Source organism: Numida meleagris, chromosome Z (assembly GCF_002078875.1).
Source record: "Numida meleagris isolate 19003 breed g44 Domestic line chromosome Z, NumMel1.0, whole genome shotgun sequence".
Classification (NCBI taxonomy): Eukaryota; Metazoa; Chordata; class Aves; order Galliformes; family Numididae; genus Numida; species Numida meleagris.
In genome coordinates, this window is record NC_034438.1 from 14,178,183 (window position 1) to 14,186,492 (window position 8,310).

Below are 8,310 nucleotides of genomic sequence, written 5' to 3' on the forward strand. Positions count from 1 at the left end.
GGGCCTTGCTACCCCCAGGCAGATCAACACTTCCTGCCAGCTTGGTGTTGTCTGCAAACTTACTGAGGGTGCTCTCAATGCCCTCATCCAGGTCATCAGTAAAGATATTGAAGAGGACAGGCCCTAGCACCGACCCCTGGGGAACACCACTATTTTCCATCTTTTGCCTAATTTAGCTGCTATACATGGCAGATTAATCACATGTCTGTTCAGTAGTGAAACTTTTGCTTCAGACTGTTATTTCAAATTTCTTGTTGCCAGTGACTGAAAAGATTATGTCAAGGGTATTTTGCAGACTATCATGATAACCAAACACCTGTGATATTACTATATGATTGCCAGGTTCCTCTACCACTCCTGTCCTCTCCATCCCACTACCATTTAGTGGGTGTTATACAGAGACAGTATATGTATTAGCAGGAAATCACAGAATCACTGAATTGCAGGAGTTGAAAGGGACCTGAAGAGATCATCAAGTCCAACAGGTTCCCTACAATAAGTTGCATACGTCAGCATCCATAGAGGTCTTGAATATCTCCATAGAAGGAACCTCTACAACCTCTCTGTTCCGGTGCTCCATCATCCTTACTGTAAAGATGTTATTCTGCATTTTGAATGGAATTTTCTATGTTCAATAAGAGCCTGGCCTAGTCTATTTTTCTCCCATCTCCCTTTAGATATTTACAAACATTAATCAGATTCCTACTCCATCTTCTTTCCTCCAGGCTGGACAGACTCAGATTACTCAGCCCTTCCTCATGGGAGATGCTCCAAGCCTCTAACCATCTTCGTGGCCCTCTGCTGAACTCTCTTCAGGAGATCCCTGTCTTTTTTGAACTGGGAACCCTGGAACTGGACACAGTATTCTAAATGTGGCCTCACCAGGGCAGAGTAGAGGTAGAGGAACACCTCATGGCCAGCTGGTCATGTTCTTTTTAATGCACCCCAGGATACCACTGGCCTTCTTGGCCACAAGGGCACACTCCTGTCTCATGGCTAGCCTGCTAACTACCAGAACAACAAGATCCTTCTCTGCAGAGCTCCTCTCCAGCAGGTCAGACCCTAACCTGTACTGATGTATTCAATTATCCCTCCCCAAGTGCAAGACATCCATACTTGTAAAAGGACTTGTTAAACCTCATCAGATTCATCCCTGCCCAACTGTCCAGTCTTTCCAGGTCTTGTTGAGTGATAGCACAGCCTTCTGGTGTGTCAGCCACACCTCCCAGCTTTGTATCATCAGCAAACTTGCTGAGGGTGGACTCCATCCCTTTATCCAGGTCACTGATAAAGATGTTGAACAAGGCCAGACCCAGCATGGATCCCTGGGGAACTCCGCTAGTTACAGGCCTACAACCCAACTCTGCACTGCTCACAACCCTCTGATCTCTGCCAGTCAGCCAGATCTCAGTTCACCTCACCATTTAGTCACCTGTCCTGCACTTTCTAAGTGTCATAGTAAAGGTGTTGTAAAATGCTTTACTGAAGTCAAGATATGCAACCTCCTTTGCTTTTTCCCCATCTACCCAGATGGAGATGATATCACAGAAAGCTACCAGGTTGGCTGAGCAGGATGGGGGTGAGGCTGACTGGCCTGTAGCTTCCTGGATCCTCCTTCTTGCCCTTTTTGAAGGCTGGAGTGGACACTGACTATCCTCCGATCTTCAGGCACCTCTCTCATTCACCCAGACTTTTCAAAAATAATGGAGTGATTCAGCACTCACCTCTGGAAGCTCCCTCAGCACACATGGGTGCATCCCATTGGGGCCCATGGATTTGTGTGCGTTGATTTTGGCTAGACGCTCTCTGACCGTCTCCCCCTCAACCGTAGGGAAGCCTTCCATTCTCTAGACTTTCTCTGTTACCTCCAGGGTGTGAGATTCCCAAGGGGCAGTCTTTGTAGTAAAGACTGAAGTAAAGAAGGCATTCAGAATCTCCACCTTCTCAGTGTCCCCTGTTACTAGGGCACCCATCTCATTTAGTAGGGGTGCTTCCCACTTAGTAAAGTCTTATTCATAAGAAAACACTTCTCCCTCAGCAGGTTGCTCCTGCTCTCCATTAGACCTCCTCCTGAGTAATCTGAAAACTAGTGTTAGTCTTTGGTTAAAGGGTTTAATGCTTTGGCTACATTTATCTACTAAATTAAAATCGACCAAGAGTGTTTCCAAGCACTGATACTGTTCCCAACCAGCACATGTGACCCCTGTCTGCACTAGTGAATTGTCTTAACCCTAAAAACAAGGCAGTGACCTGCTAGTCCCTTTGGGGAGTAGTCTCTGCACTACTCTAGCTGCCAAATTATGCTCAGCAGTTACTTGGAGACAGCTATAGGAATGCCTCCATTCATACCAGGGAACATGCTGACAGCTGACTAGCACAGAGTGTTTCAGTAACTTTACTTATTCCAGTGCAGCCTCAGTTAGGACTAGGGTAGTTTGTGACATCCAAAAGCTCAGAGATGGAAATCCTCATTGTCATATTTCAACCTGGTTATAAGAAACTTCTTTGCGTCATTTCTCTCTTTCTGTCAGTCTTTTTTTCTCCCTTTCTTTTTCTTTTTTCTTTTTTTTTCTTTTTTTCCAGATGTGTCTATAACATTAAAACTGATGTGATCTAACAACCACCATAAAACTTGCTGACTGCTAATTTAAATACCAGATATCTTTCTTTGATCTTGACTTTTTTAGCATAGACCAAGTTGTATATACCTGCATAATATAGGGTAGCACACAAACAAATCCAAGCACAAGCAGTTCACTGTCTACTGCTAAGCTAGGAGAAGACAGAAAAATAGATGTGAGAGAGTGAATCATATTTGTTTGTGTGTGACTAAGAGATGCCCACATACAACACTGTCAAGTCTGAGCAGACCAGCTTCTGGTATTTGTCAGGTACATTATAGCTTAGTTTGAATGCCTGCTCTCTACTTGTCAGATACATGGTGTAGGTTTTTGTCAACTCCTTTAAGGCAAGGAGACAGCTCATTCAAAATTGCACAATTTGCTTTGGGAATTCTGTGCATTATCTTATCATCCATGCTAGCACAAGCAGTCTTCAATCATAATTTACAGCATATTACAAACTTGATGTAGTTTTGCACTGTGACTCTGAAATTACACTTTCCCTTTTTAGAAAACGCTAAACAGTGGTACAGTGGGAAGCAGGTGGAATGGGTGCAGCCTTAACTGCAGTCTCTGTAGCTTTAGTTTCTTGGTAACATGCTAAAACCAGAAAAATTTTCCATATCATACTGAAAAATGGCTTCAGTTTTGTGGACCCGTTGTTCAAAACCTTGGCAGAGAAAAAAATAAAAAAGCACTTGTATTGCTTGTACTTTAGAGCAGCTGAGAAAGTAAGCATTGAAAGGTTACACACTTTAGAAAATAAAATAATCAGCTTGTGAAGTATGTGGGAGGATTTTTTTTTAGTTGTGAAAATCATAGGCTTATTATAAAGAATGAGAGACATCCCAGGCATCCCAGGGATAACAAAAGCAGATGCTTCTTTCTATTTCTTTTTTCTTCCACCTATTTGTTTTCTGTTTTAATTTTCTCTGTGCTTTCTTTGCTCTGCTTCTTCTTACATTAATTTTGTTGTTTGCCTATTTTCTGTGAGTCATTTTTAATTCACTTTTAAAGCAGGATCATCTCCCTCTCTCATTCTCCTAGAAAGAAAATAAACATGATAACCACAATGTTTGTGTGGACTCACAATTAAATAAAGAGTCCTTCCATCCCTTCACAAAACACAACATACTGGACTCACTGATCTTGGCTATGCTGTCCATAACATCAGGACTTGCTAGTAGGTACTGAACATTGTGTGTATCCAGATATACTAGCGGTTATAAACTTAATTTTTTTGTTTTTAACCTTTTCAGTTTCAGCCCGAGCTCAGTCATTTTTAGGTTTAAATATTCTGCAAGTTGTTTTTTCCCATTCCAGCTCTAGTTTTCTCATTTTACTCAGTGAAGTAGGATATAGAATAACAGAAGCCAATAATTAATTGGAAATAAAATCTAATGATTTCAGTGCAATAAAAAGACATGGAAATAATTTGTTTATCCCTTCCTATATTATTAAGCTAGTAGTTTGGTTGTTTTTTTTTTTAGTTAAAAATTTAAAAATGTGTGCAGACTCTCAGGAGACTGAAATTATTTTCTTGCTTTAACATTAAATTGTTACGTAAGCTGAAAACCCACTAAAACCACTTCATGTTATGTAGCTTTTAATTTAGCCAAGTCTGAGTGATTATTACATAGAATGTGGGCCCAGCACTAACTCATCCAGCAAATTAATCGAAGTAAAAATCTGCTGCATCATCTAGGAGCAGTAAAATAGTCCTTTGTTTCAGTAGCTTCATTCTCAGGTAGGCACTCTGTGGACCATCTGCTGTGCGGTTTTGGTGAACTTGCATCATACCGACCTGCAAGATTTTTGTCTGTGTAGTTTAGTATTTATACTCCCATAATTGAAAAAAAGAATGGCTGAGGAATAAAGGAAACAATTGCTAACAATATACTTGGATACTTGAAATTTTCATTGAACCATTCTCTGGTGTATTTTTTTTTGGAATAATTCTTTGATCTCCATTGCTCAGCGCTTTAAAAACTGGGTCTGAAAAGCATCACTCAGGAACAATGAACAGAAGAGCTGTTTCTGACTCGCAGGGCACTGACTGGAAGTCCTTGTTAGACTGTTTGGAATGTGCCTGTGAGTTTACATAACAAGAACCATGATTTTTCCCCAGTATATGTTTGTTGAGTCATACATAGGGATGCTCCAAAAGTAATGCCTCCTATCTTATTATATTGGCACATGATATCAGAAGTAGATGTTGTGGTACAGCAGTAGAGGTTGAACCTTCCTAGCAATATTCCATTACATTTTCTTGCCATGTGACAGACGGCAGCAGAGGGGCAGTCTGATAGAATGGTGTCTGACACAGAATTGCAGATGAAGCAAAGGTGTGTCACTGAATTCCACCACACAGAAAAAATGGCACCCACTGACATTCAATGACACTTGCTGAATGTTTATGGAGACCAAACAGTGGATGTGAGCACCATGAGGTGGTGGGTGGTGCATTTCAGTCAAGTGACAGGGACAGTGGTTCACCTCCACTGGTGCAAATTTTTACAAGCGTGACATGCAGTCTTTTGTTTATCTCTGGTAAAAATGCACTGCTCATGGTGGTGACTATGCCAAAAATGAGTGTTTTGTAGCTGAGAATATTTATCAAATAGTGTTATTCTGCTCTTTGCATCTGTTGTTTGCATGGAAATACATAGAAGGCATTACTTTTGGAGCAACCTATGTATTTGCAAATACATTTGCACGTATGGATATGAAAACTCTTCATGCCTTTCCATTCTCTGAACATTTTTCTTTTTGAAGATCCTAGGTTTCAGGTAAAGAATTGGGATGCTTTATAGCGTATGTAGAAATCTGTTTTTGGGCTACATTACTGCTTACTTAAGCAACATTTGCAGAATTTTAACTGTCATTCTTAAATAAAATGGGAAGTTTTTTTGTTACTTCTTATAGAATAGAATAAAATGAAAGTTATTCTCACATTTAGCCATGATCAGGAGCTATTTTTTTTTCTGTTAGTGGAAGCCTTTGCTATTCCTATACTTCTTATTTAGTTTTTTGGCAAATTAAGACCAACTTTAAATAATTTAGCAATTCAGAGTTGCTGTACAAGTTTATTACATAAAAATCAAATGCTTTGTTTGGGATTTCTTTTTTCCATTCCTGTGTGACCAAATCCTTCAGAAATGTGAATCATTCAACATACACTGAAGCAACTGGTGCTTTTTTTCAGTTTTTATGGAATGAGGGAATGCTAGAAATACATAGATTGCAATCTTCTTCTTTCATCTACATCTATTGTGGATCAGCTGTCTCTTCTACAGGGAGATGGTACAAAAACCATAGCTTTGTAAGTAGAAGGAAAGAGAGAACATCCTATTTTTGAAGCAAAGAATGGCCAGACAGAATGAGGGGAATATTTTTCACTCTTTCTCTGTTGAATTCTGTTTTACAAATTTAAATATCTTCTCCAGTTATCAAGTTCAGATTGGATTCAGATTCTGTCCTCTGCATTGCCCATGTCCCTGTTGATATATATGAGTCTGTTGAAGGTCTCTCAGATAAGTGTACTTTGTAAATCAGTAGTCAGTCTTTAATATGAATAATACATAGTTACAAGCTCAGGACATAGCACTTGTGTGACCTCACTAGAAATACGTTTCTTATTTGGCAATGAAAGACTGATAAGTATTCTAGATTACTACTTTTCTCTGAGTATAATATATTTGTGCTGGACATTATCAATATAGCTAATTTGTTGAGTTTTTTTCAGTTTACAACTGAGAATGTTATGTAGAAGTATATAAATAAACTTACGAAAGCCAAGGTTTATCCAATCTGCAGTACCTCTGCTATCCAGTAGGTCACTTTGTCAAGCAGGAAATTCTTCATTTATGGAGTTTTTGTAACAGTTAATGCTTTCACTGTTTACACTATAAATCTGTATTTTCAGGGAATTGCAATGTAGTTATAAAAATGTTTTCCCAGCCTAACACTTAAGTACTTAATCCAATAGCAAGTTTGTTTTCATAATATTTGAGAAATCTGTTCAGTTCTTTTTTTTTAAATTACAGTAGTGCAAATGAAAAAACACGAATAAAACTTTAAAAAAAAAAAAAAGGTACAGCTTCCACATGTTCTTCCACATGGCTCTAACTCAAACATTGTATTTTTTTTCAAAATGAAATTTTGCAGGACCTCTCAATCTGCCCTGTAGTGATTGTGGACCTGTACTTTTATTTGGGGAAATAAACATTTTAAAATAACTAAATGCATCATTTTGGGAAAAAAAAAACCAAAAAACTGTTTCTGCACATGTTTAGCCAAAACATACCCACCCCAAAATGTCACACAGCTTTAAAACTGGAACATGTGGAATTGCACTGACACATATAATAATAAACCACAACAAGAGTGTGCCTTAGCAGATCGCTGGTATACTTCTTCAATCCGATATGAGCCTGCAGACCAAAGGCCGAGAGAGTTCAGTGTCTTCAGAAGTGGGTAAACAGCACACTGCTGTACATCTTGACATGATTAATTGGTCTTAAGTACAGCTCACTGTTAACATATTTCATTGAACTCTTCAGAATTTCATAAGCTCTCTCTTTTCTTTATGAGCAATAAAGACCAATAGATGAAAGATAGAAATTTACTAGCATTTTGAATACATTCTCTCCTTTTTTTTTTTAACCATTTTCCTTCTCCAACTTCTTGATTTATTCCGTCCCTTTTTGATAGATTCCCTTTGTCCTAAGAAACTGTCCTGCCCCCCTAGTTGTAGTTTAAGATAATAGCAGCTACTATTAATAAAGACCATCAGCCAATTTGGAATATTGAAAAGATTTATTTCTGGTTTAGCTTGTGCCAATGTGTCTGTCTATCAATGCACACTTTTATCGTGGCTCACTGCCATAATATTTCAGTGTAATTTGCACATGTTGGAGATGTAAAACTGCCTTACATTTAATACTGCAAAAGATTCTGGTAGATTTAACTTGCTGCAAGTGCATTCTATTCAAATTCTATGTGGTCGTGGGCAGAACAGTAATCTGTAAGTATATGTATATTATCTGAACTAGGAAGTAAAAAATCCTTCAGGAAAGAGCTGCCAGAGTAGCACACATTTTATTTAATTAACATGTAAGAAAGGAATATTTATATATTATCTCTGAAAAGGAAGTGGAAATGGCAAATGTATGTATTTAATGAGATAGAACCATGTTAAAAGATCAAAGTAAAGTATAACTGTTTACATCTTTGCGGTTTGACAGACTGTCCACTGTAATTAAAATAAGATAAAACCACAGCATTACAGCATTATTCCTGCAAAGGAATATACCATTCTTCCAGATGTCATAAGCAAATGCCAGGCTGGTTGATAGCAGTGCATATGGTAAGGATCAATATTTGCATCCTGCTTTTCCACCAGGAGGAATTTCAGCTAACTTGTAATACTGAAACGGCTCTTCTACATGACTGAAGAAATGCATGAGTGCATTCTGAAATTGTAATTCGTTTTCAGCAGAGTATAAATAAAGACACAGAAAAAAGAATACTTAAATCTCCCATACTTGACTAAATTAATATCTGAGGAAAAAAAAAAAAGAAAGATTTGGCTTTGGACTACCAGTCTAACCACAAATATTGTCTGTGAAATACCTGGCTCAGCACATACTTTGCAATGGTAGGGAATGCCTAATGGCATTTATTTATG